General features: G+C 33.7%; 1 pseudogene; it reads right to left on the bottom strand.

Moving 5' to 3' along the window:
- Window positions 1-17,208: 17,208 nt before the first annotated feature.
- On the bottom strand, window positions 17,209-17,746 carry LOC18039412 (annotated as a pseudogene).
- Window positions 17,747-18,753: the final 1,007 nt, after the last annotated feature.

Genomic DNA, 18,753 nt, shown 5'->3' with positions numbered 1-18,753 from the left:
ACTTGCAGTCAAGTAAAGTAAAGATCCGATCACACCTCAATACATTTTGATATCCACTTCTTTGCCTTTTTCATCTTTGTCGAGCTTGGTTATTGTGCTCATTGGTGTATTTTTTTGTCTTTGAGTCATCAATGCTGAATCGTTTGAGTAGATCTCTTACATACTTGGCTTGATTTATGAATATTCCTTCCTCATTTTGTTTTATTTGCAGCCCAAGAAAGTACTTCAACTCTCCCATTATACTCATTTCAAATTCATTGCTCATACAAGATGAAAACTCTTTGCACAACAATTCATTAGTAGAACCAAAAATAATATCATCAACATAAATTTGAACAACAAGTATGTCTTTGTTCTTATGTTTAACAAAGAGAGTAGTATCCGCTTTACCCATGGAAAAATAATTTTCTAACAAGAAATTCTTAAGCCTATCATACCATGCTCTAGGTGCTTGTTTTAATCCATACAAAGCTTTAAACAACTTATAAACATGATTTGGAAATTTTTCATTTTCAAAGCCAGGGGGTTGTTTTACATACACTTCTTCCATAATATAACCATTTAAGAAAGCACTTTTCACATCCATTTGAAATAAAATGAAATTTTAATGACAAGCAAATGCCAACAACATTCTAATTGATTCTAGTCTAGCTACGGGAGCAAAAGTTTCATCAAAATCAATTCCTTCTTCTTGGTTGTAACCTTGAGCCACTAATCTAGCTTTATTTCTTACAACCACACCGGATTCATCCATCTTATTTCTAAATACCCATTTAGTACCTATGACAGATTGATGTTCTGGTTTAGGAACTAATTCCCACACATTGTTTCTTTCAAATTGATTTAACTCCTCTTGCGTTGCCATAATCCAAGATTCATCATTTTTCGCATCCGCAAAGGATTTGGGTTCAATTTGAGAGATAAATGCATTATGCTCACAAGTATTCTTAAGTGATGATCTAGTTGTAACACCTCGTGAGGGATCTCCTAAAATTACATCCTTAGGGTGAGAAGAGACATACCTCCACTCCTTGGGGAGTGTTTGAGAAATACCTTCTTGTTGCTCCAGCTCCATATTTGTTTGTTCTTCTTGTCTATCCTCTTGATTTTCTTGTGGTGCATTCTCTTGATTCTCTTTTGATGATTCTTCTTGCAACTCTCTATCTGCATCATCATTAGCAACTCTTTTCTCCGCAGAGGAGGGGTTAGATTCATCAAACGTAACATGCATGGATTCTTCCACAACTAAAGTTCTTTTATTATAAACTCTATAAGCTTTGCTTGAGTTTGAATACCCGAGAAAGATGCCAATATAAGATTTTGGATCAAATTTGCCAAGATTATCTTTTGTGTTCAAAATAAAACATTTGCATCTAAAAACTTTGAAATAGCCAATATTGGGTTTTCTATCTTTCCAAAGCTCATATGGAGTTTTGTTAAGATTAGGTCTAATCAACACATGATTTAAAACATAACAAGCGGTGTTGACGGCCTCGGCCCAAAAATACTTAGGCAAAGAGTTTTCATTCAATATAGTCCTAGCCATTTCTTGAATGGATCTATTCTTTCTCTCAACAACTCCATTTTGTTTCGGAGTTTTAGGTGATGAAAATTGATGCTCAATGCCAAGATTATTGCAAAAAATCTCAAATGCATGATTTTCAAATTCTCCTCCATAATCACTCCTAATGCATGCAATACCATGCCCTTTTTCATTTTGTAATTTCTTACAAAGCACTTTAAAAGCATCAAGAGCATCATCCTTATTGGCTAAGAATAATACCCACGTATATCTAGAATAATCATCCACTATCACAAATGCATAATATTTGCCATTTAGACTAGCATATCTAGATGGCCCAAATAGATCTATGTGAAGAAGTTGAAGTGGTTTTGAAGTAGAAATATGGTTTTTATTCTTGAAAGAAGTTTTGATTTGTTTTCCAAATTGACAAGCTTCACAAATCTTATCCTTTTGAAAACCAATTTTCGGAAGACCTTTAACTAAATCATTTTTCGAAATTTTCGAAATCAAATCCATACTTGCATGTCCTAACCTTCTATGCCATAGCCAACTATCATCATGTAATGCGGAAAAGCATTTATCAAGAGTATATGCACATTGTATGTCAATGATATAAACATTACCACATCTATTACCAACAAACAAGATCTTGCCATCACATGAGTTCTCAATAGCACAACTAAATTTATCAAAGATAACTTTATAACCTTTGTCGCATAATTGACTAATACTAATTAAGTTGTGTTTCAAGTTCTCAACCAAACATACATTCTCAATTAGAGTTGAAGAGACTTTACCAACATTTCCAATTCCAAGAATCTTTCCTTTTGAATTATCTCCAAAAGATATTTTTCCACCATTTTCAATTTTGGTGAAGCTTGAGAACCATGCATAGTTTGCGGTCATGTGCCTTGAACAGCCACTGTCCAAGTACCATTTATTTTTCTTCTTCTTCAGGCCCTACAAAGAAAATCTCAAGTTTTAGGTACTCAAAGCTTTTTAGGTCTTTGAGAGTTAGTAGTGATTCCTTTTGGAACCCAAATGCATTTCATACCATAATATGCATTTCTTTTTACCAAACATCTACTTTTCATATGACCATTTTGATTACAAAAATGACAAACAATTTGATTGTTGCTAGGTGTACTCTTTACAAAGTAGTTTTTATAATATTTTTGTTTCAAGTTTGGTTTATAACCAATACCTCCTTTATCAAAAATACATTTTTGTGAGTTAAGCATATTATCCAACATCTTTTGCCCATTTGTAAATTTCAAAACAATCTCATTCAACTCATTATTCTTTTTCTTAAGCATTTTGTTTTCATTTTTCAAATCATCTATGTGTGATTCTAAATGCTCATGTGAGATGCTAGGTTTCTCATTTGATAATGCAAGTTCATCATGCAATGTCTTGTTCTCTACTTCTAGGCATGTAATTTTTGCATTTAAAGATTCATTTTCATTTTTAAGCTTTGCCATTTCCTTTTTAAAACATACATTATTTTTACCAATCTTCATCAACGCATTATGCAATTCTTTAAAAGCATCATACAATTCATCATAGGTAGGATCACTTACCTCATTGAGATCATCATCCCCTCCTATTGCCATAAGCGCTAGGTTTGATACTTCTTGCGACCCTTCTTCATCACTTGAATCTTCCTCGCTATCATCCCAAGTTGCAACCATGGCTTTCTTCCTAAGTTTGTTGATAAGTGGGCACTCCAATCTTATATGGCCAGGCTTCTTGCATTCATAGCATGTGATCACCTCTTTCTTCTCCTTTGGTTCTTGAAGTTTTTGAATTTTCTTCGCTCTCTAATTTTCTTGAAGACCTTTTTGAACCTCCTTGCTAGCATGGCTAACTCTTCATCATCTGGTTCACTATCTCCATCACTCTCATATTTTGAAGCCTTGAGAGCAATGCTTTTCTTCTTCTCCTCATCCCCTTTTTCTGCTGCCAAATCTTCTTCATATGAAATGAGAGAACCAATTAAATCATCAAGAGGTAAAATATTTAAATTTTTGGCCTCTTCAATGGCGGTTCTTTTAGGTCTCCATTCTTTTGGAAGTGACCTAATGATTTTCTTAACTTTCTTGCTGTTTGAGAAGGTCTTTCCTAAGGCACTTAGGGTGTTCACTATGTCTGTAAATCTAGTATACATAGAATACACATTTTCATTTTGTTCCATTTGGAACAACTCATATTGACGAGTGTATCTACTAATTTTAGACTCTTTAACTTGATTTGTTCCTTCATAGACAACTTCAAGTTTATTCCATATTTCTTGTGCACTTTCACAACTAGATACTCTATGGAATTCTTTCTTATCAAGAGCACAAAACAAAGCATTCATTGCCTTGGAGTTTAGGGATATTTTTCTCTTTTCTAACTCACTCCATTGACTTGATGGTTTAGGGATATCATCTCCTACTTCATCTTTAAACATAGGCATGAATGGACCATCACAAACAACTTCCCAAATTTCATAATCTAAGGCTTGCAAATAGATTCTCATTATAGTTTTCCAATAAGCATAGTTATTACCGTCAAAGAACGGTGGTCTAGTTGTGGATTGCCCTTCTCTAAAGGTTAAGTCAATTAGGGTTGCCATGGATCTTTTACTCTAGACGATTAAGTCTTAACAAGAGAACAAGACTCTAATACCAAATGAAATTCTAGTTATGCAACCCAAGAGGGGGGGTGAATTGGAATTCTACAAATTATTTAAATTATAAATGACAAACTCAATGCAAATATGAAACAAATTCAAAGCAATAACAAATAAGTTAATCACAATAAAAAGGATAAGGGAAGAGAGATTCAAACACCGAGATTTTTACGTGGTTCGGCCAACCTCGCCTACGTCCACGCCTCCAAGCTTTCCGAGCTTGAAGATTCCACTAAGCAAGCCTCCTAGGCTTTAAATGCTTACACTTGACTTCCAAGGTGTCAATAACCTTTTACAACAAGAGATTATCCCAATCTCTTAACCCAAGTGTATCCCAACACTTACAATCACTCAAAGTAAAAGATTACAAATGTGTTTTGCCTCTCACAATGTTTACGATTACAAAATGATGCTCAATATGTGAATAGATGAAGTAAGAATGTATTTAAAGCTCTATGAAGATTGTATTCTCAAATATAAGCTCAATGGTCGTGTTGTGATCAGTTCTTATTTGAATTTGAATGAGCTTATTTATAAATGGAGCTGAAAAACTAGCCGTTATTGACTTTATGCTCACTGTCGGATTGCCGTTATTAGATGTCGGATCGCCATTTGACTGGTCAATATGACCGTTAGACTAGATTTTCAAATTTTCGGATCTCCGTTATTAGATGTCGAATCGCCGTTAGTGTCCAGAGACTGATCTTCAATTCTGTTCGATGTCGGCGAGCCGTTAACCAGATGTCGGATCGCCGTTAATAAGATGTCGGCGAGCCGTTTCTATAGTAACTGCTACAGTGTACTGTTTTTGCAAAATTACCGTTTGACCCCAAAACTTTGTAACTTTTTACTATGGCCCAAAACTTTATAAAAACTTGTCAATTAGGTCTTTTCTCAGGATTTCAAGCGGTACTTGTTATCATTAAAAATCATAAAGCTTTTTCAATTTGAAACCATTAAAATGAGAATAATCAAAATATAATGCCTCTATAAAATAAGAATGATGAAAAATATATGAAAACTATTTTGAGCTTTTTAAAAGATTAATAGATCTTAATCACGTTTGTTATCATCAAAATAAATAAAGAAATATTTAAGTTAACAGAACAGAGTATTTAAAGACTACCTAGATAAGTTCATAGTGGTGTTCATTGACGATATTTTAATCTACTCACAGTTAAAGGAAGAGCATGCTCAGCACCTAAGGATCACTCTTCAAACCTTGAAGGAGAAACAACTTTATGCAAAACTCAAGAAATGTGAATTTTGGCTTGAGAAAGTTACATTCTTGGGACACGTCATGTCTAAGGATGGAATTTCAGTAGACCCCTCGAAGGTGGAAGGTGGAAGCTATAAGCCAATGGTCTAAACCGATTAATGCCAAATAAGTCAGAAGCTTCTTGGGTTTAGCTGGATACTACTGAAGATTTGTGGAAGGTTTCTCAAAGATCACGATGCCATTAACCCAATTGACAAATAAAAATGTCAAATTTGTATGGACGCTAGTGTAACGCCACAAATTTCCATAACATTAAATTATGAAAATTGGGCTTTCATTAGGAATCATGCATGGCCTATAACCCTTATTAGAAAGGGATATTAAATTATAAATAAGAGTTATTTATGAGATAATTTTGGAAAATGATTATTTTTCTAAATTCAATAGGGTTACTTAAGACTCCCTATAAATTCATGTTTTTCCCCTTCCATAACCCTAAATCCACGATGTTTCTTCGTCTTCTCTACTGCTCGTTTCGCTCTTACCCAAACCCTAGGATTCAAGCCTTTGTTTAGAACATAATCAAAGCAATCGGTAAGTTTACTCCCCTTATTCCCCATATGATTTCCAATCACTCTATCTAGGATTTATATTGGCACGATTTTAGATTGCTATAGATCATAATGCATGATTTAGAATGTGTTTAGGCTTTGTTTAGGGTTTTGATTTATTATGAGTTTAGTTAATCAACCCTTGACGTATTAAGCACACAGGATAATTCTGGACAGCATGAGTATGTCGAATTTAAACCTATATCTTCTGAAAACTGTTTCTTATGAAATTTATATTTCTGGAAACTATACATATAGGGCTTCTTGAATAAATTTTATTTCATTAAATTCGATTTCTGTTTCAAGTTTATATGTATTTTCGAAATAGACAGCACTGCATTGGAAAACTGCGATTTTAGGAATGCGATCAGATTTAGAAATTTATTTGTACCATCAAATGAACTCTAAAAATTCTGAAATTTTATATGGAAGTTAATATATTTGTCTAGTATTCCCAGTTTTAATTCCATAATTTTCTGATCCTTATGTTATTTTATAAAAATCTCAGAACCCATTATGTTCGGTTAAAGTACTGTGAAAACAGTTTCGAATTTGTCAAGTAATAAATAGGTTTCAAAATGATTTTGGTATCGGATCCTATTGTAACTTTTACATGAGGTACCCATGGATGTCCAGAATATCTTTGTGGAATATTATATCATTCAGAGTTCTACATTAAGAGTTAAAATTCTGAGATTCAGATCTGTACGGGTATGAATTAAAAAAACCAGGTTCTTAGAATAAGTTATTAATTGTCGTATCTTATATTTGATTAAGGTGTTGGAGGTGATTGAGGCTCTTAGAGGCATAGAGGTGTGTTAATTCAAATTCTTTTGTCGATGTAAGTAACTTCATTCCTAGTTACTGGATATGTATAAGTATTTTGATATTATTATTATAATTATAAATGTTTTTATACTACTTAAAGGATTAATTGATTTTGATAACAAAATTAGTTTCAAACCTAAATTCTTTTTAACAAAGTATTTTATAAATGCTTTTAAATATGTAAATTATTTTATGACATGACTACCTTTTATGCTTTTATATATAAAATATTTTGCAAGTCTAAATTGTTGTTATGGATATTTATGAATCTGATACGAATGTTTTGTATTTATGTATGATTTAAATTATTTATGATTGTATGAGAGCCACCTCTTGGGACTATATAGGGGCCATCTCTTGAAGGCCGAAGCGTCGCAAAGTGCCACATATAGTGCAAAGTGCCACTTATAAATCATTATGTTTTGGCTCATTGTCCGTAGTTATTCTGATATTTTGATTCTGATCATATAATACGATATATGTCTATTCTGGACCAGTACTGGGTTTCTATTCTGAGTGTGCACACGATATTCTTATTCTGTTTCTGGCCGAAAAAACTATTTAGTCGAACCAGAACTCATACTTTTCAAACTTTGTATAGAGCTTCCTTTAGTGTCTGAAGAGCTGTCCTTAAATGTTCCTCGTATTGCTGCATGGTTTTAGAGTAAACCAAAATGTCATCAATAAAAACAATGACAAATCATCAAGGAAAAGCTAGAAGACTCTATTTATCAAGTCCATAAAAGCTGTTGGAATATTGGTTAGCTCAAAAGGCATAACAAGAAACTTATAATGCCCATACCGTGTTCGAAATGCTATCTTAGGCATATCCTCATTCTTCACTTTCAGCTGATGATATCCAGTCTGTAGATTAATTTTGGAGAACACTGCTGCACCTTACTATTGAACAAAAAGATCATCAATGCGAGGAAGGGGGTATCTATTCTTGATGGTAACCAAATTCAATTGTCGATATCAATGAACAACCGCATAGAACCATCTTTCTTTTTTACAAATAACACTGAAGCTCCTCAAGGGGATACACTAAGGTGGATAAAACCCTTATCAAAATGTTCCTGCAATTCAACCTTTAATTTCTTCAACTCAAGAGGTGCCATACGGTAAGGCACTTTAGAGATAAGTGCAGTGCTAGACACTAAATCAATAGAAAATTTGATTTCTCAATCAGGAGGTAAACTAGGCAATTTCTTAGGAAATACAACTGAAAATTCCCTAACAACCTAAATATCCCCAAGGGAAACCTTGCCATTATTATCATTCACTATGTAAGCTAAAAAGCATTCACATCCCTTTGCTAACATCTTATTAGTGTTAAGTACAGATATCAACCTCCGTAATTTTTTCGATTGCCTCGAAACTGAAATTTTATTTCTCTAGTAATTTTGAAAATAATTCCTTTAGAGAAACAATCGACACTAGTATGACAATTTTCTAACCAATCTATAACTAAAATAATATCAAAGTAATACATCAGAATTGGTAACAAATCAACAAAAAAATATCTATCCCCAAAACTATGCAGATAAGACTTATAAACTTAATTCACAATCATGTTCTCACCCATAGGAGTTATCAGGGGCGAAGCTATGAGGGGACTAAACCGAGCTAGTTTCTTGAAAAAAAATTTGGTTAATTATAAATTTATTCTCTAGAAAAATGGGCTACCATAACAGAAAATAACGGTCATCCGACCCCCCTTATGATAGAATTTCTTTGTGTCATTGTAGCCCCTGTGATAAATCCATGATAGTATTTTATTTATCACATCTTCCGTGACAGTGTATATCTATCACACATATGTCATGAACCATGCGACGTCGTTTTGCAAGACTTTTTGAAATTAATCGAAAATTTTAGTGTGTAATTTAAATTGTTATGAATTTGGTGGGTTTCTTCAAAATATGTCATATATTAATGATTTGTATTCTCTATCATGAGATTTAAGGTTTAACGAAAAATAAAAATTATTATTTTTAATTTTGAAATTATAATAATACTAATTATTATTATTTAAATTCTAGAATTCAGAAATAGAAATAATAAAAATCACATTTTAAAACTTAAATTAATTGAAATAAAAATTAAATTCAAATTCATCAAAACTATTAAATACCAAATAGCATCGTATACTAAAAATTTCAATCACTGGAAACTTCCAACAAATAGCATCATCAAAATACATGGTGAATCAAATTCATAATAATATCTCATAAATCCTTTAAAATATCTAATCACCTGCAATATCTAATCACCAGCCCATCCTAGAAAAACAATTAATCCATAAAAAAAACATCGATGGTAAATTCCCAAAAGCCACCAATATCACCGGAAAAACAAATTACATTAAGATGAGTACCCAAAAAAATGCAAATTAATAGATCGGCCACTTATAGTTAATCAAATTCATAAGGAGTCATCACACAATTCAATAATCAAGAATAATGAAGAATTTCACATATGTAATAATAAACAATAATTACTAACAAAAATCAATGTAACTTCATTTTTTAACTCTTCCTTTCCTTGTCTAGAACCTTTTGATAACCTTTTAACTGCAATTTCTTGCCTTTCTACCTATGTACCATAGATCTGCTAATTAGTTAGTATTAAAAGAAAACCTGATTTAATCTCAATAGAATGCCACAATATTACCTTGTACACTGGCCCAAATCTACCTTCTCCCAGTTTATTGTAACTTGAGAAGTTATCTGTGGCCTTAGTTATACTGGCAAAATCAAATTCCTATAATTCCATATCTTATTTTCCTCCTTCATTATTTTATTTTTTCATATGATTCATCTTCGTTAATCTTGAAATTGTAGGAGAATTCCATCATGGACAGTGGACTTATTTAGCTACTAATTAGAACAATGAATTTTATTTGCAACTAATCCAAATGAATGATATTAGCAAAAGGCTTCGAATAATGAGTTTAAAGTCTCCATAGCTCACTAGAGCTAGTTGGGTGTGTATTTTGAAGATATAATATCCACACAATCTCAACTTGTGTGGTATGGTTACTTATGATCTTTTTCTATCTTTATTCCATTAATATTAAGGCAAACTATATATATATATATATATATATGCACATTTGGATTAATGTTGTTTATAACTGTAAGAACAACTAATAAACCCATAAAAAAAAAAACCAACAGTAGTTAAATTCAATAAAAAAAAACTAACAGTTAAAATAGCAACAGTGGATAAAAAAACAAAATTAGAGAAATGGAAAGTTTCTTCCAGGGCAGAAATCAGAGAAATCAACACATAAGTGCCCTGTTAACATATATGTTTTCATAATGTTGATTTTGATGATAACAAACAAGATTAAGAATGATTAATCTTTTAAGCTCAAATTATTTTTTATATATTTTAAATAAATCATTATTTTCACATTATAAATGTTTCATATTTAATGGAAAAATGATTTTATGAAATTAGTTATTTTTCAAGTTTATGGTTTAATTGAAAGAATTTTGAAAACTTTGAAATCAACAAATATTGTTTGAAATTTTGGAGGACTTATTTGAAAAGTTTCATAGCATTTTGGGCTATATCATAATTTTAGAAAGTTTTGGGATTAACAAAGTATTATTTAGAAATTCTGAAATTGGACTTATTTGTAAAGTTTCATAACGTTTTGGGCCGTAATACAGTTTTATAAAGTTTTGGGGTCAAATTGTAATTTTAGAAAATAGTGCACTGTACGGGTTACTGTAGCAAGCGGCTTACCGGATGTGAAAAACCGGCACGCCGGATGTTGGGCAGAATGTATCCGAATTGAAAGCGGCTTACCGGATATGGTTAAACGGCAAACCAGATTTTGGGCAGTAAGCTTCTGGAGCATAAACGGCTTACCGGATTTTGCAACCGGAAAGCCGGATATTTTGAAATTCAAATTTTTCCCTTAACGGTAACATAAAAGCGGCTTACCGAATTCCTAAACGGCAAGCCGGTTACGACCAAAATGTGCATAACGGCTAGTTTTTGAGCTCCAACTATATAAACTCAAAATCAATTCATTTTTGGTAATCTAAGCAAGCATAAACAAGTGCACACAACTTATATTGAGCTTCAAATTCGAAAATCATCATAGATTAAATCTTCATTGAGCTATCATTTGTATATCACTCTTAAAGAGAGTTTTATTGTTGCAATTTTCATTTCTCATCAAATTGTGAGTGTACAAGTGTGAGAAACACTTGGGGTGAAGAGATTGGAGAGATAATCTCTTATTGTAAAGGTTCATTGACACCTTGAAGTCAATTGTAAACGTTTGAAGCCTTGGAAAGGCTCGGATAGTGAAATCCTCAATCCCGGTGTGCTTGGAGGCGTGGACGTAGGCGAGGATTGCCGAACCACGTAAAAATCCTTGAGTTTGCTTTCTCTTCCCTTGCTAATTTATTATTGTGCTTTCATTGAATTTATTGTTTTCGAATTTATTAAGGCATTAGATTGGATTGTTGTGTGGTTTACTTAGCTTAATTTTTAAAATCCCAATTCACCCCCTCTCTTGGGTTGCCTAGTTAGTATTTCATGCCCATCATAGCAGAGGGCGTCCTAGACAAGTATTTTGCAGTGAACTTTGAAAGGAAAATGCAAGTACTTGGAAGAAATTGGAATTGTATTATATATTCGAATGAATTACAATGAGACATATTGAGGTCCTTATATAGTACAAATTATAGTCGTTCGAGAATTAAAGAGCATTATTAAAGTATAGTAGAATTAACCACAATTGAGGAAATCGTGATTGCTATTGACAGAGGAAATCTCGGCTTTATTAGCTTGCAGTCAAGGCTAATCTTTTGGCTGATTTTCTTGATTCCTTTCCTTGATTCCTGACTCATTGATTGCTATTTCTACAGCCCGACACTTTCCTTTAACATCCCCCCTCAAACTTGGTCGTGGTAGAGTCCAAATACCAAGTTTGGTGCATAAATTATGAAAGGCAGTGCTGGAGAGAGGCTTTGTAAAAATATCAGCTAGTTGATCTTTGGAACTCACAAACTGGGTGATTAGTTTCCCTTGAGCCACTTTCTCGCGAACAAAGTGATAATCAATCTCAATATGTTTTGTGCGAGCATGAAGAACTGGATTGACTGTTAAATGAAGAGCTGACATGTTATCACTAAATAGTGTTGGAGGTTGAGGAAGCTGAAAGCCAATGTCACTAAGAAGATAGGTGATCCATGTGAGTTCTGCAGCAGCTGAAGCCATAGCACGATACTCAGCTTCCGTACTTGATCGGGCAACAGTAGGTTGTTTCTTGGCTGACCAGGATACACAATTGGGACCTAAAAAAGTGCAAAATCCTGTGGTGGATCTTCTTGTTAGAGGACAACCACCCCAATCCGAATCTGAAAATGCATACAAATTAGTTATAGTGTGAGAAAGTAATCGAATACCATGATCTAAAGTTCCTTGGACATATCGGAGAATTCTTTTGACTAATTGAAAATGAAAATTGCTCGGTTGATGCATATGTTGGCAAACAAAATTAACACTATAAGCAATGTCTGGCCTAGTGAATGTCAAGTATTGTAATCCACCTACAATGCTTCTATAGAAGGTAGGATCAGAAAATAAACTTGTATCAATGGGGTGATTGTGAGGCACCATAGGAGTAGATAATGGCTTACTAGTATGCATTTGTGCTCTTTTAAGCAAATTGGCAGCATATTTTCTTTGATGCAAGATAAGACCATGAGAAAATTTAGCTACTTCTACACCTAAAAAGTAATGAATGTAACCAAGATCTTTCATAGCAAACTCCTTTCCAAGTGAGCAGAGAAATTGATTTAGAAGAATATGGTTGCTTCCTGTTAAAATTAAATCATCAACATAAACAAGTAAAAATATAACGCCATGATTTTTTTGAAAAATAAACAATGAAGAGTCAGTAGTGCTACAGACAAATCCATAAGCTAAGAGGAACATACTGAACCTATCAAACCATGCTCTCGGTGCTTGTTTTAGCCCATATAAAGCTTTGTCAAGTTTACAAACATGGTGCGGATATTTTTCATCAATAAATCCAGGGGGTTGCTCCATGAAAACTGGTTTATCGAGCTTGCCATGTAAAAATGCATTTTTTACATCTAATTGTCGAATGTCCCAATTGTGGGATAGTGCAATTGATAAGACTATCCTAATGGTTGCAGGTTTTACAACGGGTGAAAATGTTTCTAGGAAGTCAATTCCTGGAATTTGATTAAAGCCTTTGGCCACTAGCCTAGCTTTTAGTCTTTCTAGAGTGCCATCAGCTTTAAGTTTTGTTTTGTATACCCACTTACAGCCTATGACATTCATGTCATTGGATCTTGGAATTAATATCCATGTCTTATTTTGATGCAGGGCAACAATTTCCTCTTTCATAGCATGCAACCATCCTGGATGATATAAAGCATCTTTAATGCTTTTAGGCTCTGTTGGCACATTATAACTAAGTAATGCAAATTTAGTAGGGCTATACCTGGTGCTGCGTTTATATATACATGCTTTGCCACGTGTTGTCATGTTGTGAGATGGTTGTATACTTACAGTGGAATCAAGAGTAGGTTTTTGTCTCGTGTCTTGATCTGTTTGATTTTGAGATGCTAAGATGTTAACAGCTTCTGAATCTTTGTTAGGCTGAATCCTAGTTAGATCCAACTCATGGGAAACTTCAGTCTCTTGTTCAGGAGCCATTGTGTCTTGATCAGAGTCATGTTGAGGTGCTGAAATGTTTGTAGCCTCAAAATCTTTGCTAGTTGGATCAAGTTCGTGAGGGGTCTGTAACATGTTTATATTGCTATATTCTTGGCCTCCACTTCCTTCATTGTTTGTGGTAGAGATATCAAGGTTAGTATTTTCATTTTAGTTGATATCCGCTACCCTGTGGCTATTTTTTGTTATAGGCACTGCCATGTTTGTTCGAGGAGATGGTTGGTTATAGTTGTTTCCAATTCCTGCAGTAGTAAAAGTTCCTGCAATCCACTCATTGAAACTTGTTAGATTTGTGTGTTCACCACAACTACTATAAAGTATACCTGGCTTCATGAAGGGGAAAGTCTTTTCATCAAAGACAACATCTCTTGACAAATATACTTTTCCAGTAGGTGGGTGAAAACATCTATAACCTTTATAAAATTCACTATATCCAAGGAACACACAAGGAAGAGATTTTGGATCAAATTTATTTTGAGTTATTCTTCTAAGACATGGAAAACATCTAGAGCCAAACACTCTTAAGGAAGAGTAGTCAGGTTTCTTACCGGTTAACTTCTCAATGGGACTTTTCATGGCAAGTATGGCTGAAGGTAACCTATTGATTAGCCATGTTGCAGTAGAAAATGCTTCCACCCAGAAGCGTTTAGGAACTCCAGCATGAAACAACATAGTAAGTCCAAGCTCAGTGATATTCTTCTGCTTTCTCTCAGCAACACCGTTTTGTTGAGGTGTTCCTGGGCATGATTTTTGTGACTTGATTCCATGATTTAAAAGGTATTCTTGAAATTCTTTGCTTCCAAACTCACCTCCTCCATCCGATTGAAAAACTTTGATGTTTTTCTCAAACTGATTTTTCAAAAATTTATGAAAAGAAATAAAGCAATGAAAGAAATTAGATTTTTTCCGTAAAGGAAAAAACCAAGTAAACCGAGTGAATTCATCAACAAATATAACATAAAATTTAAAATTTTGAAATGATTTAACTGGAGCAGGACCCCATAAGTCACAATGAATTTTACCAAAAGGTTCCGAACAATGTTCATCAATATTAAGAAAAGGGAGTCTACAAGATTTGCCTAATTGGCAACTTTCACATAAAAAATTTTCCCTGTCATGCTCATTTACAGAAATGAGCTTATTATGCTTTAAATAACTAATTATTTTCATATGTGGATGCCCAAGCCGTTGATGCCATGTGGTATAGCTAGTTGCTTGAAACCTTGATGAGTGGAATGTCATGTTTTGATTTTGTTCCAAGCTATAGAGGCCACCATTCCTAGTTCCTGTTGTGATCACTTTCCCTGTTTCCCTGTTTCCCTGTTCTTAATCACAAAATTATTTGCAGTGAATTCAAACATGTAAGGAAAATCAGTGGTTAATTGAGTTACAGAGAGAAGATTCTTTTTAATCTCAGGAACAACTAAAACATTTTTTAATTTGACAGAGTTTTTATCTGTGTGCAAAACAGTATCTCCTATATGAGTAATTTTCAATTTATGTCCATTACCTACCATTATCTTATCTGATCCATGATATGGTTGACAATGAATTAACTTACCATTATCTGAAGTCATATGTTGAGTAGCTCCTGTATCAGGAAACCATGCATCAGTCTCATTTTCTGATATTGCCATAGCGGCAAGAGCTTGTGCTGCATTATTAGGCTGATAGCCTTGTTTGAATCTGTGCCAACATTCAAAGGCAGAGTGTCGAGGCTTAAGACAAATCTGACAAATTAAATCATCTTTGTCTTGCTCATTTTGAGAAGGATTTTGATTATTCCTTTGTGGTGCTTCCGAAGGTTTTTGTACTGCTTGAGGGAAGCCTCTTCCTTTTGAGTTGAAGGAATTTTGCCCTTGTCTATTAAGGGGATTTTGTCCCTGCATGTTAAAAGGAACTTGTCCCTGCCTATTGTTTCTAAAGTGTTTTCCATTGTTTTTATTTTGAGCAAAAAAGGCAGAGTGTTCATCAGTAGCACTTGCAGAGCAATGAAAAGATTTCATGTTCTCATGACTTTGAAGTAATTGAATGACATCATTATATGAAGGTATTGGAGGTTTCATCATAGATGTAACAAAAGATCTATAACCCTTACCTAATCCTTTGAGAAGACTAAAAACCTTTTGTTGATCTTCCATCGATTTGCCAATGGCATCAAGTTCATCACATATCTCTTTGAAGCCTCTGATGTAGTCATTGATAGTTTTGTAATTTTGCTTGCTGTGCAGATGCATCTTTTGCATGAGAAAGAACTCTCTATCTTTGGTGTTTCGAGCAAAGTATTCTGATAAGGCTTTCCATACTGCTGCTGATGTTTCTATTCCCACAACAAGTCCAAGGACTTCCTCTGATAGAGTCCCCACGATCCATCCGCGAAGAAGTCGATCCGATCTCCTCCACATTATGTAATCATAATTCATCACATATTCTTGTTTTGTTGTAGATGCTTCAGCTTCTACAGTTGATTTTAAGACAAATTCTGCAGGTTCGAGATATGTTCCATCTAGGAAACCTCCCATATCTTGGCTTTCAATAAGCCCACTTATTTGTGTTTTCCACAACATGTAGTTGTTTTGGGTGAGTTTTAAAGAGACGAAGTTGCTTATATTCAATGTGGAAGGATATGGAAATGAAACGGTAGATGTAGTTTTTGAAGACACAAGAGCCATGGTTGACTAATAATATTTAATTATTCTGCCAGGAGCTATTGCTCTGATACCATGAAAGGAAAATGCAAGTACTTGGAAGAAATTGGAATTGTATTATATATTCGAATGAATTACAATGAGACATATTGAGGTCCTTATATAGTACAAATTATAGCCGTTCGAGAATTAAAGAGCATTCTTAAAGTATAATAGAATTAACCACAATTGAGGAAATCGTGATTGTTATTGACAGAGGAAATCTCGGCTTTATTAGCTTGCAGTCAAGGCTGATCTTTTGGTTGATTTTCTTGATTCCTTTCCTTGATTCCTGACTCATTGATTGCTATTTCTACAGCCCGACACTTTCCTTTAACAAACTTATCATACTCATCAAGCAACTAGTAATTTCTACTTTAAAAAGTGAAGAAATTAGATATCTAGCTAATCCATAAATTCAGGATATCAAAAATCTTAACAATTACATAAAATTTTTCTACTACTTATTTAGATTCCAGTTCTTATTCGGAGATTACCACAAGTATGAACGCAGATGATACATAACTACTAAACTAATAAGGCAATACAAAACCTTAGATCCAGTAAATAAATCAAAATCAACTGAAAGATAATGGTTCAACAGAAAATAAAACAACATCATAGAATAGCAATCAGATTAATCAAAATAAACGGCATATAGATCACAGAAAAATCAAATCAAATCAAATCAAAAGAATATAATATAAGAAAAAGTGGAAGTAAAGACTAGGCTAAACTTGAGCGTGTTGTTCATTGGCAAGTAGTAGAAGCAACAGATCGAAGAGTAAAGACGAAGAGTAGCAATTTGTTGTCCGCAAGCAGCGCAATAGAGAACCAATTTTTTTTGTCGGCAGCATGATTTTTTTTTTCACAAAAAATAGTACCAGATCCAGAAAAAAAAATTAAGTTCACAAAACACTAAAAAAATCTCAAAATTCGCACTTTAACAACTAAAGCGTTTTCAATAACACAAAACAAAACAAAACGACAAGTTGTTTTCTTCCTTTGGTTAAAAATCTAAAACCCGAGCTTAGTAAAGAACCAACAATTCTTGCCAGTCTTAAACCTCTCCTCGAGGCGCTTCTTGGTCTCCTTGCAAGCTGTCACCTTCTTGTCCTTGCTCTGGAGGGAATCGGCCGTCAGGACTTCCTTTAAATCGATGTTGAGAGTGTATCGCGTGGGCATCAGGTGTTGGTAGTTGACCAACTTGACGAAGGCCTTGACGCGTGACTACATTGCTGTCTTCTTAGCCGAGTCCTTATGGATCACTTTGCCCGCTTACGTCTTTATCCCCGTTATCAGACAATGCCCGTTCGGCCTCTCGCGGGTCCCGTCGTAGAACGACTTCACGATCACCACCTTCCGGCCGGCGTAACGGCCTTGAAGAAGGATCACGACCTTGTTTGGTTTCAAAAACTTCACCATTTCAACTCTCGCTCCTCGCCCGCCCGCGGCTCTCTCTGGGTTTTTGTGTGTGCAGAGGCTGGCAACGTGATTTTGTTTTTGTGCGTGATTTGGAAATTAGAGTTTGCCATTTGAAGTCAAAGGAGAGTCTACCACTTACGATATTTTTTGTGGTTTCAAGATACGGTGTCGTTCTATGCCTAAATTAATTCATTCAAAACTCACTATTTCATTAAATATTAATATGCTATCATACGTATATGATAGATAAATAAGCTATCACAAATCTATCATGCCTTTATGATATATAAAAATTCTATCACGAATTTATCATATTTTTGTGATAAATGATTAATTTTTAAATATCTATCACAAAAATTCTGTCATAGTAGCATATTTTTCTAGTAGTGTCTTTTTTAAAAACTTATAGTAAAATATAAAAATATAACTAATAATTATTGTCAATATCTATTTTCCCTAAATTAAAAAATTCATCCAAATTCCTGACTAATTGATCCAATTATCCAAAGTCTAAATTCTCCAAGACCCAACTGTTCATGTCATTAAATTGCTACTTCATGAGTGACAGCCAGCCTCTACTGCACCCGCATGATCATACTGTCTTTGAATTAGTTATTATCTTATACCTTTGTCAAATTTTTTGATAAAATAATTAATTATTGTCTAATGTATTATTATCGCAGACAATATCAATTCAGATACGATAATACATGAGTTTTCTTTTTTGAAGAATCGCAGGATAAAACTTCCTTGATAGTGTTTTTTCATTTACATTGTACCTTTATAGCTTTATTATTCATTTTTTGCTTGTCTAGTGTATTTTAATAATTTCATTTGTATAGAATAAATTTTTTGAGAAGTAAATTGAATTTTAAAAAAAATATAGCCCACCCAAAAAAATATTGCTAGCTTCGCCACTGATTATATTGGAATATTCCGATAATAAAGTCTAAAATATGAATACATTTGAGCATAGAGAGTGTCTAGATGTGCATAATTAACTCTTTTTCATATCAATTGGGATTAATTTTGAAGTCTAAAATTAATTATTA

The sequence above is a fragment of the Citrus clementina genome, unplaced genomic scaffold (assembly GCF_000493195.1).
Source record: "Citrus clementina cultivar Clemenules unplaced genomic scaffold, Citrus_clementina_v1.0 scaffold_6, whole genome shotgun sequence".
NCBI classification, from domain to species: domain Eukaryota; kingdom Viridiplantae; phylum Streptophyta; class Magnoliopsida; order Sapindales; family Rutaceae; genus Citrus; species Citrus x clementina.
Note: the sequence above shows the minus strand (reverse complement) of the source record. Positions and strands in the feature narration are given on the sequence as shown.